The sequence below is a fragment of the Artemia franciscana genome, unplaced genomic scaffold (genome assembly GCF_032884065.1).
Source record: "Artemia franciscana unplaced genomic scaffold, ASM3288406v1 PGA_scaffold_138, whole genome shotgun sequence".
Taxonomy (NCBI): Eukaryota; Metazoa; Arthropoda; class Branchiopoda; order Anostraca; family Artemiidae; genus Artemia; species Artemia franciscana.
In genome coordinates, this window is record NW_027062629.1 from 234,173 (window position 1) to 260,544 (window position 26,372).

General features: G+C 34.5%; 1 long non-coding RNA gene across 2 annotated transcripts in view; it reads left to right on the forward strand.

Annotated features, from left to right (window-relative positions):
* Nucleotides 1–26,134, forward strand: part of LOC136041315 (uncharacterized) — a 27,571-nt gene extending 1,437 nt beyond the window's left edge. Inside the window, exons 1-3 of one of the 2 annotated variants that reach the window (XR_010621002.1) lie at nucleotides 14,006–15,239; nucleotides 17,358–18,318; nucleotides 25,973–26,134. This is a non-coding gene — a long non-coding RNA (uncharacterized LOC136041315). Of the gene's footprint in view, nucleotides 1–14,005; nucleotides 15,240–17,357; nucleotides 18,319–25,972 lie in introns of those variants that run through there. The other variant, XR_010621001.1, reaches the window with a different exon arrangement.
* The last annotated feature ends 238 nt before the right edge of the window (nucleotides 26,135–26,372 follow it).

Sequence of the window (26,372 nt, forward strand, 5' to 3'; positions counted from 1 at the left end):
AAAAGTCGAGTTTTTTCTCCTTAGTCCAATCCATGCCCCTCGCCGTAAGTCATCTTGAAATACGTAAATGAACTTATTCTTGTCTTCTGAGTGGAATGAGGGGAGGCTTCCCTTTAGTGCTTCACATATATCCGCGGCAACGTCAAAACGAGAAAAGCTTTCTAAATATCGGAAGCAGCTACAGTCATTTTCATTGCTGCAAACTAGGCTCCATTCATCCAAACAGTAGTCACCATTTTGAGAAATTCCAATTTTGGACTCTGTAAATAATGTTACGTCTTAAAACTTGCACAAAACAATTAGAGCAGTCATAAAAAGCTTGTTTGACATCATATACAAAAAATTTCTCGGTATTTTTCACAATAAATAATCTTTCTATATCCCCTACTTAGAGATTGTTTGCTCCCTTTCAAAAATGTATGCAGCTTCCCTACTGGCTCGACAGTTCAATGGCAATAAAATTGTATAAAGAATTTTTTTTATAGCCACACATAACGTTTTAAAGAAATAAATTGAGATTTTTCTCGGGTAAAGCTAGAAAGGTTTTCTGTGCCACAAATAATATCCGCAACATAATAAATAATATTTGGTGAAGATAATGATCATGAAAAAACTTTCCTTATTCAACAAGAGCTATTTTAAATCCCGACCGGCATTAAGCCTCTGATTTTCCTTTTAAATCAATCTATCGGCTCTTAGAATTTTGCTACAGCTTATACCATGTGAGCTCTTGGCTCTTCCGACCTCGTAACCAGTGTCATATAAGCTCTTGCTTTAGTATTTATTTGCCCTTATCGTAGTATACGGCTCATTTTCAGTTTTCACTGTCATTTTCACTTGATTTGGGAAAATTCGCTCCAGCTTTGGCTCTAGGATACTGACAAAATTACTCCACTGTCTCAAATGGCTTAATGTTTCGACAAATTGATATACCCTCTAAAAAGTATAAATACAACAGTGCATGTCGAATCAAAAACAATACAAGCTATCGCACCAATCAGCAGTACACCATAAAAGTGTTACAAATATAAAATCTAGAATCTTTACTAGAAGCCTAGATCTGAAAAGTCAAGAGGCCATGGGCACCGGCAGAAAATTTGTCCGGGGGGGGCAGACGCCAAAACAGCAACAGTCGTTGGGTGACAGTTTATGTGGTTTAGGGCACCAAACTGCGACTTTACCCAGAAGACGACGAATTTGCAATCAATTTAAAATTATGAAAAGCTAAATGATTTAAAAGTATCAATAACTATATTTTAGGCTTCCCAGTTGCAAAAGAAGCAATGTCAAACGGTGGCGGTGCTGGATTAGACCAAGTTGATTCGCTTCATTTGTAATCAAATCGGACTACGTTTGGTGATCTGTAATTGCATATCAGCTAAAATGAAAGTGGTGAGTCATTGTTTAGGTGGGGGTAGGGTAGATTCCTACAAAATACATTTTAATGGACAAACTGTTTACTCTTTCTGAGGTTGAGGCTTCAGATAAATGTTCAAAGAGGTAGAGGGGGGAGTAGGAATTAATTAAAATGTTTCTCTTTACAGCTAAAATGTTACATTCCCATATCTAAAAGAACAAAGATAGAAAAGGCAAGGCTGGTCATCACCGAGCCCGGCAGAAAATTTCTTTGGGGTGGCAAGTACTGCTGGGAACTTAGTTTTCAGCAATTTTAAAGGGTAATATTTTTCTTTGTCTATTTATATGAAGTGCTCCAATTTATTTAAAGGAATGTATACAATGTACTGTCGATAAGAAAATCCCATTGTAGAGGTTGGGATGGCTTCAGTTATGTAGAAGATCCAAATTCTCACAGAATTTCCATCCAGACACACACTAATACTCCTTTTCATCCAACCGGAATTCTTTAGTAGTAATATTAACAAGAATTTTAAACATTAGCATTGTTATTTAAGAATTTTCTTTCCATTTTGATGCCGATAATTGTTCTTCTTTGCAATAAGGTGTTAACGTCAGGGCAATGGCCAAGAGCTTGGAAGACATCATTGTTTATACCACTTTTTAAGAGAGGAAACCCGAAGGCTCATGAAAATTATCGTTTAATAGCGCTTGTCCCTGCTTTAAGTAAGGTTTTGGAGAAAATATTAGATACCAGGCTTTCCAATTGGTTAAATAAAAATAATTTAATACATGAGGAACAAGGAGGTTTCAGGACAGGGTATGGGACGACAGATAGTGTGTTTATTTTAAAGGCATTAATAGATAAATATGGAAAGGGTAAAACATGTCTTTATGTGGGATTTCTGGATCTCCATAAGGCTTTTGATAGTGTCGACAGAGAGTTATTGAATGATGCCATGCTAAATATTGGCCTTCCCCATTCATTTGTTAGATTGATAGTGACCATGTATACTTGTGTGAGTGGAATCATTCAAGTTGGTAATAGGTTTCGAAGCTTTTTGATGTTAAGCGGGGAGTAAAACAGGGCAGCACCCTTTCACCTAAGTTGTTTAATATTTTTATTAATGATGTTGTTAACTTTCTAGAGAATAGATGGGCTCCGAAAGTTAGCCTAGGGACTCAACAACTATCTCTCTTACTATTTGCAGATGATATTGCTTTGGTGGCTAATAAACCGCAAGATCTACAGATTCTTTTGAATCTCATAGAAGAATATTTGCAGATAAAAAAATTAAGGCTGAATACTGAAAAGAGCGAAGTTGCTATTTTTTTAAAAAGGAGGTTTGGGGGCGATGAAAAATATATATTTAAATTTAATAATAAGGAACTATTTATAAGTAAGAGAATAAAATATTTAGGCTTTATCTTATCGGAAAATGGAAGCCTAAGGAGTCATGATGATGAAATAATTAAGAGGTAGGGTGGCCATGTCAGCAATATTTAGAAACCCGACGATAATGGGGATTAAAAATCTAAAAATGCATAAAAGAATATTTAACACAAAAATTTTACCCGTGATAGAATATGGAGCAGATATGGGGTGGAGAAACGGTGCAGCAACTAGAGTCCCTTCAGCTCCAGTATTATAAAAGAGTGTTTGGTCTACATCAGACAACTCATTCACAGATTCTGAAAGGTAATATGGGCCTGTTTTCTTTAAAGCTACGTAGGTATATTTTAATGCTTAGATTCTGGTTGAAGTTAACTAAGAGTAATGAAGATAGACTAGTAAGAGCGGCATATGAAGAGATGTTGAAATGTGGTTTAAAAACCTCATGGCCATCCCAAATTAAATCATTACTAGAAAAAGTAGGAATGCCTTATTTATGGAATAATGGTCTTTGCTCTAGTGATGTACCAACAAATTTAGAAAGCCAGGTACGATTTATATTAGAGAGTCAGGAAATCCAGCATTGGCAAGGGCTGGTTTTAGATTCTACAACCCTACAACATTATAATCAGGCAAAACCTAGTTTTGGAGAGGAAGTTTATTTTAAATTTAATTTACCGGCTATGATTCTAAGTCGTTGGATTCAGCTTAGGGCGAATTGTCTTCCAATCCAGAACAGGCAAAAAACTTTCGACAAAAATAAAATGATAGTTGGTCCTGAAAGGCGGTATGTTTGTCCCCTTTGTTATGATGATGATGAAGACTTGGATCATTTTCTCCGGAAATGCCCGGTGCTCTTGGATTTACGGGAAATTTATTTGCATGGGATTAATTTGATACTTCCGGGTATTCTACAAAATAGTAACCCAACCACAATATTTCGAGTGGGAGTATATATAGATAAATCCTTGATAAGAAGAAAAAGTTTTATAAGACTATTTTCTTTTGTTGTTAGATTAGGCACTTTTTGCGTTGAATTCTGTTTTTTGTGCGTGTTTGTAATTCGTACTGTTGCTAATTTCCTTGCTTGTTTGTTATTTATTTATATTTTCGTGTGTATATGGCCCATGGGTTTTTGAAATACACCTATCTATCTATCTATCTATCTATTAACAAGGACTTTTCACTAAAATTATTAATCATTGCCAATTTTTGAGTAAATATTCAAAATGGATATTGCAAATTTAAACGCAAGACGGTACTAATCAACATACAATTATCCATTTATACATTTTAAAAGTAATTAACCAGGGATTTAAGGGACCAGCACCTCAAATTATATCTTGGTTAGGTCTGGGTATGATTTAGAAAAAAAATCAGAAATTAAATAAAAAAAAAGAGCTTTTCAACTAAAAGCAAGGAACAGATTTGCAACCTATTTGAACAGAATATTCTTTGCATGAGCGGGGCTATCTGCTCATTAGCTCCCTACTCTTTACTTTAATGTTTAGCTTTTTTCCAGATTTTTAAGAAAATATACAATTGGAAAAAAAGGTTTTTCAAAGCACTCTAAATCTTCTTTTAATGAACAAAGTGTTAAAATGGGGACAGTCCCCCTTATACACGGAGTAATTTATATTTATTTTAAATTTTAAACTGACTCCTTACTTTAATTAAAAAACTTCTTTTATTTGTTTAATTACATTTCATGAAACTGTGAAGTTTTAATATAATTAAACTTCATTGATACTTTTGGTATTAATTTTAATACCAAATTTAGTTTTAATATAATACTTTTGGTAGCGCAGAAAAAGCTATCAATATTTCAATGTTCTCTGTTTGAATTTTGATGGATAATCAAACAGTTCGTTGTAACAAACTGTAAGTAAGGAGCGGCTTGGCTCAGTAGTAACCGAAACTCTAGAAAACGGAATTTTAATAACAATAGATATATCAAAAGAATTGGCTTATTATGCTGATTCCAAATATATAAGTTTCATTAAGTCTAGTCATACCCATCAGAAGCTACGAGCCTGAAAAACTTTGTTTGATTTTCGAACAAAGGGGGAAAGACCCCCTACAAGTCGTAGAATTTTAATGAAAAACAAATCATCAGATTCAGCATATCAAATAACCATACTATAGAGGTTTCAAGTTTATATCTGTAAAAATGTGGAATCTTGTAATTTTTGCCAGAAGAAAGATTGCGATGCATGTTTGTTTGTTTTTTCCCCAGGGGTGATTGTATTGACCAAGTAGGCCTAGAACATTGGAATATGCTTCATTCTAGTTCTCGTGCCCTTTTTAGGTGACCTACAAATTAGAGGGCAACTAGACCCCGTCCCACGCCACTTTTTCTCTAAAATTGTCCGATCAAAATTTTGGCGGTAGCTGTTTTTAGCCTAGTTGAAAGGCCCAATAACTATTCTTCGGAGATAAAATAACCCCCTAACGCCCCTTGAGAGAGGTTTTCAGGTTATAAAATATACCCCTTGTTTGATTTTTTATTTCAGGTTGCATGCATATATTTTTCAGGTTGGAGGGAGGACGAATTTTCTGCTAGGAGAATTTTGAATCGAGAGGGAAGTTTCCAGGGGGTTTAACTTTTCTGGGAAAATTTTGCACTAAGTGAATTTGCCAGAATTCCTATACGAAATGTCTTTACATGTCTTGCTTTCTCTTTAACAATTCATTTTTACACGTGGAGGCGTTAAGGGTAATTGTCTGGGGTAAATCTTCGCCAAAATTTTATTGTCCAGAGGATGTTTCTATGGGGATAGGGATTTTTCCGTGAAAATGGAGCCAGGAATCCTGGCGTTACTTAAAAAATCATCAGAAATTTAACAAATTTTTTTTTTTAAATGAAAGTAAGGAGTAACATTAAAACTTAAAACGAAAAGAAATTATAACGTATGTGAGGGGGCTACCCCCTCCTCAACACCTCGCTCTTTAAGTTTATTTTTTCCTTAAATTTGAAGTTTCAATTTAAAGTTTAAATCTTAAATTTGACCTTTTTTACACTTTTTACTCATTTTTTTACTCTGAAAGTTTAAATTTTGTCCGAATTCTTTAAAAACGACTCCCGTTTAATTTGAACAATCAGTAACTTTTTTTAAAGCTCCGAAAATCTGTATCATGAAGAGTGAAGTGTTGAGGAGGGGACAATCCCCCTCATATACATGATGATTTCTGTTTGTTTTAATTTTTAAGGTTGTTCCTTATCTTCACTTGAAAAAATTGAAGCTTATATAGGCTAACATTTTTCTAAAGACAATAGAAAAAGTATGTCAAGTAAAGTGAAAGTATATAAAAATGAAAAAATTATGTAAATACAAAAAATACACAAAACAATAGCCAACTTACAAACTCTAAGATATAAACTCCCAGCATTCAGTTCTGTTGAGCAATGCCGAAGTGTTGAACGGATATTTTTTAACAATATCAACAGTTTTGAACCTGGTTATCAAACACCTAAATATTTAATGCCTTTAGACTCAGTATTAATAAAAATTACGCATTATCAAAGTAGTTCGTTCAAAGTAAAATATTAAAACTAAGAGTCAGAAAATGAGGTAGAAATTTTTAAGTCAATATTTTGAATTTAATTTTGAATACCGAAAACCAATATATTTGACACCTTTATGCTTCATAACTGTAAAAAATTGTATCTTTTTCAAAGTGACAAATAGATAAATACCATCACTCCCGGAAAATGATAAATGATAATAAAACACAAAAAACGTGTGCGTTCAGGGGGAAAATACAGAAATATTCAGCATTCCGTCCAGGGAAACAATTCTGATCCTAGTGGCTTCATAAATCAGCTCATGGGTTCTCTTGCAATACAAGCAAAAGTTGACGGCATAATTCACCGAAATTGCCCCTTATTAAGTTGTTTTCTTGTGTTTTCTATAATTATACGATCTTTAATGTGTACTAATTACTGCACTAATTACTAATAAACAGATGCATATTTAGGATCACCATAAAAAGCTGATTCTTTAATTGAATGTTATCAATAGTTAGGCTCTTGGACTTTCGTTACTGACAAGAATCGTTATTTACTTACCATTCATTACTATTAAGAACTTGAATTTTATTGTTGCTCCAACCAAATTATATAGAAAAATGTTTGTGAGAAACTCAATCACAAATTAGAACTTAAATTTTCCTTATTAATAGTCAAATGTATTGGTAGGCAGCCAATAATGGGGCACCACAAATTTTTTCATGGTCTTTCCCTATTCTGCTCTCTTTCCTTTGGTTCCCTTATAATTAATTTGTAGTCCCAAATTTCCGGGGAGGGGCATGGCACCCCTGTCCCCTACTGCCACCCCTGCACGAAACTACACTCAAATGCTATAACATATTTAAGTTCAAGGTCTAGGTTTTGCAAATAATCCAGCCTGGCATGGAAAAGACAGATATGAATCAACCAAGTATATAAAGCACTAGATGGACATTTTGAAGTTGGGTAAGATTAAGAAAAAATATCATACAACAAATATAATGTTGATAGTGCAGCGATGAAAAAATTTCAATGATGGTCAGTGGCTTCATTAGCTATGTGTCAAAAGAATTAAACGAATAGGTAAATACTTCGACAGATATAGCTTTGAAAAAAATTGATGTAAAATGAAGTCAGGAATATTGCCAAATGAGTATTCAGAGTGGAAACAATTTCCAAAATAAAGTAGCCAATTTATTTGTCGTTTTGGGGTTTTTAATCGAACATTTTTTTGCTACAATAAGAAATTATGACTCACGGTGGTGCATCGGTTAATTAATAAAAAGAAGTAGTACCCTCTGTCTATATCCAATGGTTTGTCTCACAATGATTGGGTCTTCAGAGCTATTATTTGACATAAGTATCCTTTTAAAAGTTGGACATGCTCTCTCCCTAAATGTATGTACTGCCAATGGTTGAATTGCAGGATTTCTTAATCCATCCCACTAGCCATTTAAGTTGTGTATGAATCGGTAGCCCTTTCAACTTGTTTCAATTCTTTGTTTTCTGTTTCGTCCGGAAAATATTTGCATCAAACAAGATCTTGCCATTTTTTTTTTAAGCTTGATTTCTGCTTATATTAGAATTACACTTTCATTAAAACTATTCTGATGGTGACACTATAGGAGGCAATGGGAATTTTCAAAGCCTTTGAAAATGCAATATCATAGAAAAACATCGATACAAATGGAATATTCGAAAGGATGCTGAAATTTTGGGACGCGGATAGTCCTCCCAGTTCCACTATATGTTCCCATCTGCTTTAAAAACTAGGGATACATGTAGAATGGCACTGTGAATTATGTATTCAAACAAAGTCATTTGTATACCAAGATCTGTAGCAAGCTTATACATATATCTTAGTTCATAACTGCATTCTCTTTCCAGTCACTGGTTACATCTTATATTTTCTTCTGTTTATGTAAATTGGTAAATTTAACAAAGGACAAATTTTGCCCAAAATTAACTTAAGAGAAGCTAGTGATAAACTGGATGTTCGGGGGAATCGTGACTGATAGACCCTCCTCTACGTGCGTGACTGGAATATCAGCTCCTTTTCAAGAGTTCAAGAAGTATCTATGTGTGAACAATAGGAAGACATTAAGAAAACCAATTTGTGATACAAAGACACTCGTTATCTTATATGAAGCAGGATGGGCTCAACCCTGTTTGTTAAATCATTGTGAAATAAAAGAACAAAGTTTTCAAAAAGAAGTGATAAAAAACAGCGTAAAACTTAACATAGCAGAAAAGCAGCAAAGATCAGCATATATGACATCTTTAACATATAGAACTGAAATAAAACAAGATATAGTTATCAGAAATAATTTGCGGCTTCCGCCTCCTGAAATATCTTCGAGGTTGATAATGCAATTTATTAATATTAATGCTTCAAATAATAATGGTAGTGGAAGCATCATAGCAAACAATTTCTTCATTGAAAGGAGTACGAATAGATTTAAAAACAATGCATTCATTTTTCTCACTGCTCACTGCTCAATATTGCATGCTCCTAGATTTTATCTTTATTTTCAACAAATGTTTTTTCTAAATTCTCTATAATATGCTATTTTTCAGATTTGTGTACGCAAAAGTGTTAACACAAACAAAGAGCAATAAAACAAAAGAAAGAGATCGAGAAGATAACACCGATATACCGAGAAAAGGAGGAATTTCTAATTCAACCGCAATAAGTCTCACTAGCCACAAGCAACTGAAATTATTTACAAAATGGGCAAAATTAAATAAATCTAACAGTTCTCAAGTCAATTTCTAGTATATGATTTATCCTAAAACTATATCATCTGTCGTAACACACACTAAAAAATGGCAACAAAGGACAGTGCTAGCACGTATTAACACGTTTAAACACGTAATTGTTGAAATAATAATGTAGTTGAACCTAAACATACCTGCCCAGGCAAAGGTAAGAAAAGCAAACAAGTAAAAAAACATTGAAATCATCTTGAAAGACTGATTTGACAACCATCGGGAGACATAGTTTTGTTATGCATTTTTATCTAAAACACACACTGACGTCAGAGAACTTTATAGGGATGATTTCATGGATCCAATTACAGATCAAATCAATCCTATCCAAAAAAGGTTTCAAAAATTTTTGAAACCTTTGAAAAAGTAAAATAATTAAGCATTAATACGATCTTTTTATCGCTACATTTATTTTTATTCTTTTTAAACCGTGTCCCTAAAAGTAGGCTTATGTTTACAGTTCAGGTTCATATATGGGTATTCTAATGGAGGAATTAAGGGGCAGGAGAAGAAACTTCGAAAATGAAAAAATACAGGTGTTATATGACAAATGCCAGAGACAAGATTGAATCACAAGAATCTTAAAATTTTGGGGGCGGTGCACTAGCCCGAAGTCCCCCCCCCACTTCAGTGTTTGCTTTGTTGACAATATTAGTGGAATATGCATATGTTTAAGCATGGTTTGATTCTTATTTTAGCTGCAATGGTGGATATTTATGAGAAATTAGAGGGATCACAGTCAAATTTCGAAAACTTGAGTAAGGAGGGGGGAGGTAAATTTGAAGTTTTTTCAATTTTCACGATTAAAATTTGAACAAAAATGTATTTTTCAAAGAAAAGACCAAAAACGAAATCCTTTGAAATCTAGAGGCGATTGTTGGGGGAAGTATCCTTACACCACATTATGAGATGATTGTTCAGCTGGATGTATAATCAAACAGTTCGTGGTAACAAACTGTAGTAAAGAGCGAACCGGCTCAATAGTAACCAAAACTCTAAAAAATGGAATTTTGATACCAATAGCTACATCAAAAGAATCGCATTTTAAAGCTAATTTTTAGTCTTACCAGTCAAAAGTTACGAGCCTGAGAAAATTTGCGTTATTTTAGAAAATAGGGGAAAACACCCCCTAAAAGTCATAGAATCTTAACGAAAATTACACCATCAGATTCAGCGTATCAGAGAACCCTACTGTAGCAGTTTCAAGCTCCTATCTCCAAAAATGTGGAATTTTGTATTTTTTGCCACAAGGCAGATCACGGATGCGTGTTTATTTATTTTATTTTTTTTTCCAGGGGTGACCGTATCGACCCAATTGTCCTAGAATATTGCGAGAGGGATCATTCTAACGGAAATGAAAAGTTCTAGTGCCCTTTTTAAGTGACCAAAAAAATTGGAGGGCACCTAGGCCCCCTCCCACGCTCATTATTTTCCCAAACTCAACGGATCAAAATTCTGAGATAGCCATTTTATTCATCATAGTCGAAAAACCTTATAATTATGCCTTTGGGGACAACTTACTCCCCCACAGTCCCCGGGGGAGGGGCTGCAAGTTACAAACTTTGACCAATGTCAAACAGTTCGTGGTAACGAACTGTAGTAAGGAGCGACCCGGCTCAATAGTAACCAAAACTCTAAAAAATGGAATTTTGATACCAATATCTACATCAAAAAATCGCATTTTAATGCTGATTTCAAATATATGACTTTCATCAAGATTAGTTAGACCTATCAAAAGTTACGAGCCTGAGAAAATTTGCCTCATTTTAGAAAATAGGGGAAAACACCCCCTAAAAGTCATACAATCTTAACAAAAATCACAGCATCAGATTCAGCGTATCAGAGAACCTTTTGTAGAAGTTTCAAGCCCCTATCTACAAAAATGTGGAATTTCGCATTTTTTGCCAGAAGACAAATCACGGATGCCTGTTTATTTGTTTTTTTGTTGTTTTTTTCCCCAGGGGTGATCGTATCGACCCAGTCGTCCTAGAATGTCGCAGGAGGGCCCATTCTAACGGAAATTAAAAGTTCTAGTGCCCTTTTTAAGTGACCAAAAAAATTGAAGGGCACCTAGGCCCCCTCCCACGCTCATTTTTTCCCAAAAGTCACCGGATCAAAATTCTGAGAGAGCCATTCTATTCACCATAGTGAAAAAACCTAATAACTATGTCTTTGGGGACGACTTACTACCCCGTAGTCTCCCTGGGAGGGGTTACAAGTTACAAACTTTGACCTGTGTTTACATACAGTAATGGTTACTGGGAAGTGTACGGACGTTTTCAGGGGGATTGTTTTTGGTTTGGGAGGGAGAGTTGAGGTGGGGGGGGTTTACAAGGGAGGATCTTTCCATGGAAAAGCTTCTCATTGGGGAAGAGACTTTCAATGAAGGGGGCGCAGGTTTTTTTTGCATTATTTAAAAAAACAAGGAAAAAATAAATATGAAAAGTTTTTTCTACTGAAAGTGAGGAGCAGCATTAAAACTTAAAACGAGGAGAAATTATTGCGCATATGAGGGGTTTACCTCCTCGTAATACCTCGCTCTTTCCGCGAAAGTATTTTTAGTAATTTCAACTATTTATTCTACGGCCTTTGTGATTCAAGGGTCATTCTTAAGGAATTGGGACAGAATTTAAGCTTTAATGTAAAGAGCGAGGTATCGACGAGGGGTGAACTCCCACATATACACAATAAAAAATACGAATATAGAAGTTCGTTACGTAAGTTAATTCGTAAATTACGTATATTTTTTACTAATGAAAATGTTCGTAAAACAATTAAAAGTTCTAGTTGCCTTTTTAAGTAATCAAAAAATTAGAGGGCAGCTAGGCTTCCTCTCTCTCTCCTTTTTTCTCAAAATCTTCCGATTAAAACTATGAGAAAGCCATTTAGCCAAAAAGAAAATTAATATGCAAATTTCGTTTTAATTATTTATGTGTGGAGAGCCAAGATCAAAACATGCATGAATTAAAAAACGTCCAGAAATTAAATAAAAAAACAAGTTTTTTTAAATGAAAGTAAGGAGCGACATTAAAACTTAAAACGAACAGAAATTACTCCGTATGTGAAAGGGGTTTTTCTTCCTTAACGCCAGGCTCTTTACGCTAAAGTTTTTTCCTTTTTTAAAAAGTAGAGCTAAGAGAAAGAGTCAAACTTTAGCGTACAGAGGGAGGCGTTGAGGAAGAAAAGCCCCTCTCATATACGGAGTAATTTCTGTTCGTTTTAAGTTTTAATGTCGCTCCTTACTTTCATTTAAAAAACTTGTTTTTTTTATCTAATCAGGATTAAATTAATCAACTATTTTGCTGAATGTGTCTACTTTTTGTTCACCATAATCGTGCAAACTTTCTGCATTAAAGATCAGTCTATCTAAGATCTATAATATACGGTTTTGTGCATGGGGGTAGTATGGCATAGATGGGCACTGAGGTTACGCCTGAGGCTCTAGAGATTTGTCTCTACTACAGAAGCTAAAACTCAGTAGCATATTATGAACGATAGGCCTACATCTCATTAGCATATTACAGACGATACATATAGCCTATATTCAAACGGGAACATAATTCATATACTCAGGATGTACTTTTTAAGAGGAACGGGTGCAAAGAAGTAGAAATACACGTTCTACTAAAAAGTATTTTTTATAAATGGCCTTTAGAATGCAAGATTATTATCAGTATTGAATTTGACAAAAAATGAATAAACTAACTCAAGATATGCCTTCAGCTTCAGATTTAAGTACTTTCGAATTTTGATTTCACATTTACTGGGGAACATTGGTTATCATTGTTTCTCTATTATCATAATGTATCCATAAACTCTTTTTAGCTACTGAAATTCATGGTCTAATATATTTATGTCCCTTAACAACAATTTCTCCTTTAAGAAATACCAGAATCCAATTTTTCTTTGCACAAAAAATATAAATTTACTTTCCTAGTTCAATGTTCAATAAATGATTTTAAACTAAGCCTTGTTTGAAATTACTTCTGAGTACTTAACTCTTATCAAACGATCCCATCAGAGGGGTTAAAGTTTATAATTTTAATTCGACAGCTAAAAGGATGTAATTATATACTTCTTACAGAGAACACGGTTAAAGAACAAGAGCTAAGAGCTCATATGGCACTTATGACGAGGCGAGAAGAGCTACGAGCCAAGAGATCTTATGGTATGAGCTCTAACAAAATTCTATGAATCAATAGATTGATTTAAAAAGGAAAATAAGAGGCTCAATGCCGGTCAAGATTTAAAATAAGAGCTCTGAATCACAAAGTCCTTCTAAATATCAAAATTCATTAAGATCCGATCACCCATTCGTAAGTTATAAATACCTAATTTTTTCTAATTTTTCCTCTCCCTTTTGCCCCCCAGATGGTCGAATCTGGGAAAACGACTTTATCAAGTCAAATTGTGCAGCTCCCTGACACGCCTACCAATTTTCATTGCCCTAGCACGTCCAGAAGCACCAAACTCGCCAAATCACTGAACCCCTCCCCCCAACTCCCCCAAAGAGAGCGAATCCAGTACGATTCTGTCACTCACGTATCAAGGACATTTGCTTATTCTATCCACCAAGCTTCATCCCGATTCCTCCACTCCAAGTGTTTTTCCAAGATTTCCCCCTCCAACTCCCCCCAATGTCAAAAGATATGGTCGGGATTTGAAATAAGAGCTCTGAGACAGTTATGTACTGGGAATTGAAAAAAAATAGTTTGACATGACCAATTAAAGACCATTGTCAATTAAAGACCAGTTAGAAGATGCTGATTAGTTTTGACAGTGTCACTCCAGATTATTCTTTGTTTTACTATAACTTGTGGAATATATCATAATGCTACTAAGCCAATCCGCTAAAGAAAATATGTATGACTAAATAAACAAGCTTTAAGGACAGATTTGTGAAATTTGTGAACACTATTTGTTATTATTGTATATCAGGTTGGAACTTTCATTGTGGTTCGAAGGGAGGCCGAAAATAAATAAAAAGATTACTGGGATCTTCTTGGCGGAGGGCTGAGGAGGGCTAGGTAGATATATAATATTTACGAATTTGATAGGGGTATAGAGTTCAAATTTCTAGGTAGTGCTGAAGAGAGCCTGATAAACTAAAAAAAATTTACTTGGCTGAACATTGGTTGTCCTGACAATGGGAAACAAGTAAATGTTTATTTTCTTGAAAATGACTGAAGTTAAAAGTTCAGACTTTCAGGGAGCGTCAGAAGGAGGAAATTGAACTAACTCCATTGATAATATTGAGCTTATATTTCCAGAAACAAGAAAAGAGTAATACTAAAAATGACCATAAGTAAGTCGTAAGTCGAAAGACTTCTGAAGCTTCTCCAATCCTGAAATCTTAGATATTTATCTTGTCCCCCTTAATCTCCCTCCATGAGCCTCCAAGTCTTCCGTTTTAGTTTCCACTGTGTCCCTGCAGCATTCCCTGGAAGCTTAAGCTTGATATCTCTCAATAACAAACAACTCTTTTGTAGCAGGCTATTATAATTTCAGGTATATCTTCGCAAAATTTGCCATTTTAACTACGTAAATGTCCTTTTACATAAATAGGCTTGAAACAATATCAAGCGTCGTAACAATTATACTCATATTAAAATTATGTGCAATGAGAACTGATAGTGACAATGACAAGTGATAGCGACATGTGACAATGAAAATGATAATAATTAAGTTATATACCAATAGTAAACCATTTAGTTAGTTTTTTTCCAGAACTTTCGTGTATTGAATCCCATTTTAAAACTATCACCACATAGGTTTTCAGGGATAACATTCTCGAGGGACCATTCCATTAGAGACGCAGTCCTCGAAGAGTTTTCTTCAAATACTTGATGCATGACGTCTTCTCTCATAGTTAGTTCAAAACAGCCATGTTTAAGCGTGTTTGCCGTATTGTCTTGGTAGATGGCGGTACAAGAAGAGAGTCATCACTGAGGAGAGGGTAGTAGATGTACCTGTAGAAAATAGCCATTGACGCCTTGTCCTATCTCGCTATAAGTGGTCGTAAAATCATTCAATTGGTACTTGGACCCCTTCAGACCCTATTTTGGATCTCTTAAAGGGGTGCAAGTAAGGTTCTGCAATCCTGTACAAATAGCAGTAATCCATTACAAGCATTTATGGAGATCCAAAATAACCGAAAGAAATTACAACAACAATTAGGAATGATCAAAAACTTAAAAAAAGTAGCAATAGAAGGTAAGCTGCTTTAACATCTCTATATATATAAAAATAAGTTGTTTGTTTGTGTGTCTGTCTGTCTGTCGACAGACGTCATTATAAGGATTGAGCTGTATGTCGTCATGAAGTTAGTTGTCGTCATGTTTGTTATGACGATGCTTAGTATATGATGTCATTATAAGTATTTAAAAAAATCGTTCAAAGACAAATTTTTAATTGTAAGAAGATCGTTGAAAGAGAAATTTTTAATTGTAAAATGACTGAAGAACCTACAATGGCAACAGCCGAGGAAGCTGCTCAAAGAGTCTATGCCAAAAGACTTGCGGCTGATAGAGAAAGTAAGAAAAGAAAGCGTGCCGAGAGTCAAAACATATCAAAACTGAAAATGATAGCGATGATAATTGGGTTTGGGATTTTGACTTGGATAAAGTCATCAATGACTACCAGATTTTAGTTAAAAAAACAAAGTTTCGGCGATATGTATTTCATAGTGACGCTGAAAAATAAAGAAGAAAAAGAAAACTAAAAAAAGAAAAATAGGTAAAAAACTAAAAAAAAACTAAAAAGAAAAAACTAAAAACAAACTCAAAAATAAAAAAATTAAAAAAAGAAATAATTAAAGTAATTCGAAAACCTTAAAACAGATACCCAAAATTATGAGGTTTATTATAAATTGTTGGAACTTTAGCATGCTTGGCACGTAAAGATTTTTCCAAGTGTCAATGTTTGAATGAACATTGACAAATTGAAGAAAACAAATCAATAAAAAGAAGAAACTAAAAAAAAGAAAAACTAAAAAAGAAAAAAACTAAGAAAAGAAAAAACTAAAAAAGAAAAAAAACTAAAAAAGAAACTGTATCTATATATATATATATATAAATAAGTTGTATATATGCATGTTTGTTTGTTTGTGGGTTTGCATTTGACGTCATTATAAGTATATAAGGCTTTGTATATGACGTCATTATAAGATGACACTACAGACCGGGACACAAGGACACAAATGACGACCGGGACACAGGGAATATAAATGACGACCGGGACAAAGGGAATATAAATGACGACCGGGACACTCAAAGAGAAACTACAGACCGAGAGACAAATGACGACCGGGACAGAGGGAATATAAATGACGACCGGGACACTCAAAGAGAAATTACAGACTGGAATACCGGGACACAAATGACGACCGGGACATAGGGAATATAAATGACGACCAGGACACAGGGACACAACTACAACGGGGACCCTGGGGGAACAGGGGGATATACAAATGACGACGGGGACACAGGAAATGTTTGATTAGCAATCACCATCAACAAAGCTGAAAGGCAATCGTTAGAAAAATGCGGTATAGATCTGAATACGGATTGTTTTCCAATGAACAATTATTACGTTGTATGTTCAAGAGTTGGTAAACCTGACAATCTATTTATACGGACAGACAATGTGACAGCAAAGAATGTTGTATATTCGCAAGTTCTACGTAGTTAAAAATGTATATATATATATATATATATATATATATATATATATATATATATATATATATATATATATATATATATATATATATATATATATATATATATATATATATATATATATATATATATATATATATATATATATATATATATATATATATATATATATATATATATATATATATATATATATATCACAGGTGGAACACAGGGACACAACTACAATGGTACGTAACTAATTGGGCGCGTAACGACTTACGTGTGCGGGGGGGTTTGGGGGGGGGGGGTTTGAGGGGGGGTGGCACGAAGCGCCCCCACCAACTAGGTGTTTGGTTGGCACGAAGCGCCACCCCAACAGCTATTAAAATAATATAGGAACAATAGCGTTTTTGGGGGGAGGGGTGGTGACAGATCTTCAGCGTTACTACCTATGTTGAGCCTTAGTAAGTGTACTTAAGCTTCGATGGTTATACATGCGACACACATAAAATTTCAATACTAGTGAGAAATTAACAGTCACTAAACATTTTGTAGTAATGAGTCTGGAACATTTTTATATTTTGGAACCAAAAAATCCGGTTTGAAAAAAGGAACAAACTACCTTAGTCTATTTTTCTGTGAAGAAATTAAGATATAGTTTTACTTTTAGACACAGGCGTTTAAATTGCTGGGAGACGAGGGTATTGTGCCGATGGTTGGAGCCTTGTTTGCAGTAATGAAAATAACTGCATCTGCTTTCAATAAGTAGAATCATAAATGGCTATGTTCGCTACGAAATTGCTAAGCAGATCTGTATCGGTTTCGGAGCTGATTTTCCCTCAATTCATTCGGAAGACAAGAGCAAGTTTATTTACGTGTTTTCAGATGACTTTCGACGCGGTGCCTAGATAAGAATGAGGAGAATTAATAATTCTCTTATATGGGTGGATGAGACTCATTTGGACTACACTAGCTGGAACGATGATGCGCCCACAAATGGTGCTCATTCCAGTGACTGTGCTCATTATGTTGGATACGTAGACAAAGGCTACATTGTGCCCTTCAAATGGCGTGCTAGTCCTTGTACCGATCTGCGATCAATCCTCTGTGAGATTCCGCTTTCTATACCAACAACTACAGTTCCACCAACAACAACACAAGAACCGATCCATGTCCTCAAAACTATACAGAAAAATGCTTCCAAAATAATGCCTGCTATTGCTGTTCAGTGAAATCGCGTATCTATTGGGAGAGTTGCCACTTGTAGAAGTGAAGGTGCTGATATGGTTTTGATCCATTCTAGTGAAGAAAATAGCTTTATTCGAGAAATTGCATCTAGCCCAGCATGGATCGGCTGCTCGTATAATTCAATTTGATGGGTAGATGTTACCCATATGAATTATGAGAACTGGTATAGTTCCTATTATAGCTACCTTTTAGGTTATATTGAATCTAGTGGATATTGGTCTGCAACTACAAGCACTAGTTATCGTTATAGAGTTGCATCTAAGATGTCAACGCACAGTGATGCCTAAACAAGACCATCTCATTAAAATGAAAAGTATTTCACCTGTATTTAAAACGGAAAACTGTCATTGCTGAACACTATTTGATAAAGGGATAAATTTCAGGTAATATTTTTTTATTTTTATGCATGGATAAGCTTTCAAAGATGTAAAATTTTCAATTTTTTAAAGTGAAAGAACTGAGAATAATGTCAAAAAAAAATCTGAGAAAAATTGCTTAGCGTCCTCCCCCAAACTGAAAGAAAAAAAAAGTTAAAATTCACCTTGACTCCTTTTCCTTTATACATTTTATACTGTGCCTGAAAGTATCATGTTGAGGCCCTAACCGGGAGAAAAATGAGACAGACTCATCAAAATTATTTACTTTGGATATGTTCATTTACGAAGGATAAAGATGCCCACTCACTTGTTATCAATTTATTTATTTACCTTTACATTTAAAAAACAGCCTAATATTGATTTTCTACCTCCAAAAGTGTAGTTTTAACCAGAATTGAATACCTTCTCGTCATTTAATTTTTTCCTCGGCGTAAAATACCAAAACTTTGGGCTCAAGCCCGTAGCCCTGTAATTGAGAGTCAGATGCACTGCCATCTGAACTAGCCCGTCTTGTTAGTTTGTTTTAAACTTTTGACATATTTATGTATGGAAATAAATGGGCTTTTTCTATATTTAAAGACACTTGTGGATGATATTTCTGATTATTCGATCTTAATTTCACAGCATACAGCTTTTGCAGAACAGATTCTAAAATTTAATTCGAACTTTGGAATTTACTACAGTCCCTACTAGCGTTGCGGAGATATTACCAATGTGTCCTTTTAACAACCGACATCCAAAAATTTGTGCTTTAATTTAGTTTAATTTTGACGTCCCCCTCAACATTCCTTAAAAATTCCAACTTATTACTCTTAGCCTTTTCGAGACGAAGGATCAAACCCGCCCCTATTTCCAAACAACTAAACCTATATGTAAGGAATTAGAGCCTTGCATGCTTTGGTTTTGGGGGTAAACTATCCCTGGACGCGTAATTATTGAACCTTTCCATCGAAATAGCTGTCTCAAAATTTTTATCTGATGTTTTCAGGGAGTGAAGCTAAGAGGGACGTGGAGTGGGAGGGTCTTACTACCCTCCAATTACTTTTGGCTCTTGAGAAAGGCACTACAACTTTCAATTACAAACTGAATAAGGCCCTTTTAAGTTTCTACAGCTATTGGTTCGACGTGATCACCCCCTAAGGAGAAAAATAATATATGGAGTCCATTTCGCTCTTTACTTAGATATGGCTTTTACATGCCTATGAAATGACTGCTTATTTTGTGGTGAGTGTATAATTAGCTCAAATTTTCTAGAGAGCTTTCTGTGGGTGAAAAAATTGAACGTTTTCCTTTCGAGGGGAGGGATAAGAGGTCTGAAGAAGGCCTAATTCAGTTTAGGCCTTGATTAGTTTTAAACTTAAAGTCTTATACATAGGGCCAAGAGTAAAGTCATTTATCCAAGAAATTCCAAAGTACCCCCTCCCCCCAAAAAAATGAGGCTAAAAAGGGCCATAAAACTTTTTCTCACATCAGTGTTAAGTTTATATTTTAAAGTTCTTGGGCTCAAGGAGCCCCAATACAGAAGAAAAATAGAAAAAATTCTGGTTCTTCGAAAAACGGGGCCTAGCAAAGTGCTTGAAATGTTCCGAAAGGATTTTATTCTCGAGTCCATTCGTATTGATGAGATAATTGCAATAACTTGGGAGGTAGCTCATTCGACAGCAAAATTGAAAGTTGTAATTTTCACTTCAAGAACCAAAAGGGATTGGAGCACCGTCAGCCTCCATTTCACACCGTTTTTTTTTTTCACCATTTTTTTACACTCCATCCCTGAGTGCCCATGATAGTATATTAAAATTTTTATAGGATAAATTTATTTAAAACCTTGAAACTTAACTTCGTCCGCAGAGCCCTAGGGGCAGTCACCCTAAATCAAATAAATTATCTATTATTCTAAGTAATTGGGAGCCAAAATGAAGCGTTGTGTTTATTTAAATTAAAAAAAAAGTTAAATTAAAAAAAAATTAAAAAGTTACATTTCTACTATTGACAAAAACTTATTTACCATTCCTATTGACATTTGCATAAATTCTCAATTTGAGCGTTATCTTCAAAAGAGACAAAATATTGTTTTGGAATTAAACCAGAAGAAATTTGGGAAATTCCGGTAATCTGAAAAAAGCTATTGAAAAAATTTGGTCTGGGTATTTTCCATGGATTAGCTGTCATATTATTGAACTACCGTCGGCTTAATATTGTTTTCAAAGTTACAGCACAAAGACTTCTGCTTTTCCTTAAAGATAAAAGGAAATTTGAATTCAGAAATTTTTAGAAAGGTCGATTGATAGCCGTTGAAACTGAAAAGAAGCAAATATTTCGCTTTTATTATGCATAGATCTGAAAAATTTAACAACATAGCTTCAGACACCGAAAGTGGTAGAAAAAAATTCTTTATTAGTGATAGAATCAACTGTCTCTCTTGTAAAATTCTTGTGAATTTGTGCGTGACATTACGCTTAATTAGTCGAAGATGTATGAAAAACACTAGGCCTACTTACTTTTACTTTCGCCGGGAAGCAGAGGCCTAACTGCCTACCTGGTCCCAAAGAAACTTAAAGTAACTTCGGATTACCAGTTCAATATGTCAGCCGCAGCTTTTTTGGTGGTCTTAAGCCAGTCTCTGTCTCATCTCCAATCATGTCTTTGAAACCCTCTCCATGTCTCTAAGCCTTCCTTCAAATTTTTTAAAGACATTTTTCTTTTGCCTCCCTGTTTTAGTTGTAGGAGACTACTAATTTACAGACTAGGAGGCCTTCACTTATAATGTCTTTGGGGCAAGAAAGGTGTGACCCGGGGGCTTAAGATGAGTACCCGTGCTAACAGGCTTGTTAAGATATAATACGGTTACAGACGACTTGGGAATTTCAACATGGATCAAATCTTTAGGTTTTAATTTGTTTCTTACTCTTTTCAGGTTTTGACAAGTTTCCAATATTTGTGGAATCAGAGCTTATATCTTAGTATATCCTGACACTAAATTTCTTGCAGTATGCAGAACACCTCTCAAAATATTATTTTAATAGGTTCTGGTAGTTCTAACAGCTTTTGCTGCTAATCATTCCCAATTTACGATAACTTAAGCAGGTGAATATTTCACATATCAGTGAACCCCTATAGCGGAGTTTTCCTATTCATATCTAAGAAATGTAGAATTATTATTTTGTCTGGCAAAAGATCACGAATGCTTGTTTTTATGTCTGTATGTTTTTTTTTTTTTACACGGTTGATTGCTTTAAACCAATGATACTAACAAAATTGGAGAGGCTCATTTGAATAGAATCTATGGTTCCAGTGCCCTTTTTAAGTGCCTAAAATGATGGTGCTAAAACAAAATGGCCATTTCTGCTGTTTTGTGGTGTAAAACAGAGTGACACAAAGGTTGACAATTCTGAGACAACGGATCGATTTAGAATTGTTGAAAACTATATATTAAGCATCCCAACATCATAGGCAGCAATACCATGTGGTGACACATTCATTCTTAAAGAGTCATACAGTCCACACACAAGATAAGACATTCAATTCAAAAAATCACTATCATAAGCCCCAAAGGGCCGAATTCAAGTTTTAGAGTCAAAATTTTTATTAAAAAGAAAAAAAATGGAAAACTGGCAGAGAATACCTACTGGAAAAAAAAAATTTAGAATGAATAAACATTCGTTAGTGCAGCATTTAAACAGGGAAATGTCAATTAAAAAGTTGAAAAGAAAAAGTTGGTCAAACTTTAAATGTATATATAATGCGTAATAAAAATTTTTATAAGGGACACAAAACAGAGGGGAGGGGAACCAAGCGAATAAATACACAAGCCAGGGCAGCAACACTATCCAAAGAAAAAAGGTAAACTAGCGGATCAATTTTCTTATTTTTTTGTAAAGGTTTTTTATATCTAGAAGACAAGCATCCAATAGGGGTTAAGATAAAAATGGGATAAAAAACAGGTCGGGGTGGTCAGAATCTGAGAAGGAAGTGATGTTTGGGGAAAAGACTTTCAGTGTGAGGGTTTGTTATTGCTTTTTTTTTGCAAAACGAAGGCACAAGGTGACTTTCCTGCGCTAAATATTTTGCTATCTGGCTTTTCTTAGAAACACAGAGTATAGCACCTTGCCCTATTTGAAAATTATTCTCAGGGCTGTTTTTTGGATAGATGCAATTTTTTCTGGTTCCTTGCAGGAGACGCTAGGGTGTTAAACTAGACAAGCATATTCAAAATACGGGCCGACGAAGGGAGTATCAATCCTTAAGGAATGGGAAGGGGAGTGCTAAATTTTCTTAGGTGTTTCAGAACAGAGACCGACAAATTAGTACTATAGATGATAGATTGAACAGAGATATTCCACTTTCAATTAGAAGAACTTGTGGCACTAATTATTTTACAGGAGACAGATTTTTCACGAGGGTTAAGATTAGGAAAAATGGGTCAATGATTTAAGGAAATATATTGGTATTAACATGGATTTAGAGGGGTTTACTCGTATGTTTAAGTCCGAGGCATTATCTACGATGTTATTGAGGACGCTCATGGGGCTGCTTATTAGAGTTTGGCAGATTAAGATTTCAAAACTGCATGAGTCAAAAGACAACTAAGTACAAAAGAAAACATCTGTAATATTACTCGTTTTCAGTTAAGTTGCATTGACGCAATAGGCCTTAAGTTTTTACAGCTAGTGAAGGGGTAGTAGCCAAAAGTTTGCTTTTACTAAATTTTGTTCCTTTCAAGCTTTATTTACATATACAATTTCATAGTTTCTAATTATTATCAAATTATGATTGATTAAAAATATTATGCACTATTTTAACATAATTTTTATTCAATATTTTTTTTTTATTATTTTTAGCTTCTAAAGATTTCTAAAATTTGAGAATTTCAGTAGTAATTTTAAAAGGATTGATAATTGATAGGATTGATCACACTTGACCCCGAAAACTTTGAGCCTGGTTATATTTGTATTTGTTTTAGATAACAGCGTAGAATAAAAATGTCTTCCAATCAGCTTTACATAATATTGTTTATATTTCTATTTTTGATTGTCACTTTCATTAGTTCAGATTAATGAAGCAAAATGTTATTTTTTAGTAAATTTTAACAATTACTTGGCTCATTGGTCTATCTGGAAAAAGTAAATAAAATGCAAGGCAGGAGTTTATAAATTCCATTAAAAAAAAAAAAAAACGTCTACAAAACGCACATCTTTGCTTTTAATTTTGGTTGTAACATCTGTTGAGCCATTTCAAGGTTTTACATCTACATGGCTGTTATGATAAAGTAAGGATATCACAATTTTAAGACTTTGCTAGATCAAAAAGTAAAGATCATTTTCTGGATGGTTAGTTTTACCCGTGTCTTTTTGAATTCAGTTTAAGTTGAATTCATTCAATTTGCAACAAATTAGTCTCAAACTGTTTTATATTTCATCAGAAATAAACGATTTATTACAGCCAGATCGAAGGACATAGAACCAGGATGACAGTAATTTTGGTAAAGGCTAACAAGTCTCAAACACGGATCCAGAGCCTAAATTTGGAAGGGATGGCAGTGTAAAAGGAGAAAGTAGAACATACCCCCTCCCTAATTTTTTTTTAAACAACATAATTAAGTTTACTATCGACGTAATGTAACGCAACGGGAGATCAACTGGTTTACTTTGCCGCTTGTGCAAGGCATTGAAAAACTTTGTCGAGGTCGAGATTGCCACCAAATATCGATAACCGTTGGCCAGTCAGAGGCAAGCCTAGTCATAGGGAAGGTTACGCACTCGTTGGCCGTTGCATTTGGCGAGTTGTAACATTTTCAATTGCTCATTGATACCACCACGGTGATGTAAGTTTGCAATATAAGATGAATGGATAATCTAAGCGTCTGGACAGCAATATGAAAGGCTCCTACAGAAATGGGGAAAAAAATTATAGAAAAATCCTCTTTCATAATGCAATGTACGAGAACGCACCCGTTGTTTAAATGACAATATGTGAGAATCAAGGGATTATTGCTAATGTTGTTACCCATATTGTAGGTAAAGGTACTCAAAGGCGAAGAAAAAAGGGCAAAAAATAAGAGAAAGTCTAGTTAGTTGGCTGAGAAAAAAGACAAGCTTTGCTGAGGCTGCAAAGCTTACCCCAATTAAGGTGAAAAGTAGACGCGGCAAAAGATTGACAGATGATAAACAGTGCATTTTGATGCAGTGGACAACAAGCTCTTGAGTCAGTTTGATTTTTTGTCCAAAATATTTCTTTATGAGACTAAAAGAAAACTTATTCAGGATCAGAATATGATTTAAAGAAGAAAAAGGATAAATGATTAAAGGGGGTGATAGGTGGTGCTAGTATACCTGACCCTAGCATCAGGAAATTCATCTCCGAGTGAATACTACCACGCAAAGAATCTTGTTGAGATAAACCAGAAAAAATAGCTGTTCTTTTGGTGCCCTGAAATGGGTCTAACGCGTGAGATAAAACAAGTAAAACCAGGTCTCATGTCTAGGGAGATATGAAATATACTTACCTAATTAACATAGACTTGGCTGGAGAAACTGAGAAGTGAAATTTCTGACTCCGGATTGGCATGAAGTGACATATGCTTCTTAAATTTCTTTTCAATAGGACTCAAACCCATTCGGCTAAAGAAAGATACAACCCTGACCCTTATAATAGATGATAAGCCGGTATTCATCACAACCGTCAGCTATATCCGTGCCACCAAATGAGGCAGACATTAAATTGTTGGCAGCTGAATTGGCATCGCTGTCACGGTACTTTATACGCAGTATATGCACTTTAAATACAAGCGCACAGTACTTCTGGGACCCCTTTGGATACAAGCGCACAATACCCCACCTTCCCAAGACAAACATAGCGCTATTTCAGCTTCCAGTTATAAGAACATTTCTTGGAAACATCTCTTGCCAGGTTTATTTCTTGGCAATACTCTGAGGGCAAATATCCCACCATTCCTGCGACACTCATAGCAGTATCTCAACTTCCGGTGATAAGAACATTTCCAGAAAACATCGCCTGCCAGGTGTTATTTCAGCTCAGAGTATTCGTCTAGCAAGCATCGCGTGATCACTAGTATACAATTTTGATGAAGAGTTACTTAGCATCACAGTTCTATATATATATATATATATATATATATATATATATATATATATATATATATATATATATATATATATATATATATATATATATATATATATATATATATATATATATATACATTTGATTAGTTTAAATTGATTCAAATTCGAGAAACGTTCTATTATTGATAAAAATTAGTAGTTTTACGCTATTGCAACTTAAAAGAGTTGACAGTGATGATATGAAGACAGAAGTTCCAAATATAGCAGTTGACGTTGGAAAGAATTGTCGTGTAACATTTGAGTGGGATGAGATGTTTCGTAGATATTTAATATCTTTAAGTAAATTTATGCTGGAAGAACAATTATCTTTCGCTGCAAAAGTGAATATAATGAATATATCCAGACTGCAATATGGATTGAATGAAATCATGAAACACATTGAAGACAACAAATTTACTCACCCCGTGAATAGAGTAAAAATGTGTACTATTCTATTACTACATTTCTGACAAAAAATATTTTATGACGATTTGTTTTCTTGTTAGATATTTTTGTTGATCGTTTACTTCTCTCCCTAGGAAACCAACATGCATTGAGACTGTATGTATCCAGACTGCAACATGGATTGAATGCAATCATGAGATATATTGAAGACAACCAATTGGCTCATCCCGTCAAGAGACTTAAAAGATATACTATTCTATTATTATATTTCTGACAATGAAAATGTTTTACAATGATTTGTTTTCTTGTTAGATATTTTTGTTCATCGTATACTCCTCTCCATAGGGAGGCAATAGGTGTTGAGAGTGTGTGTAAAGTAAAAAGAATCTTCATTCTTGGCTTTGTTAGTTTAGTCTATAATCGGCAGTGAGAGTGTCGAGAACAAAATTTGCTGGATTTGAGAAACGAAAAATCATGCAGAATCCTGTAACATTGGAAAAAAACTTGAGTCTAAAAGATCGATTTCGGAAATTA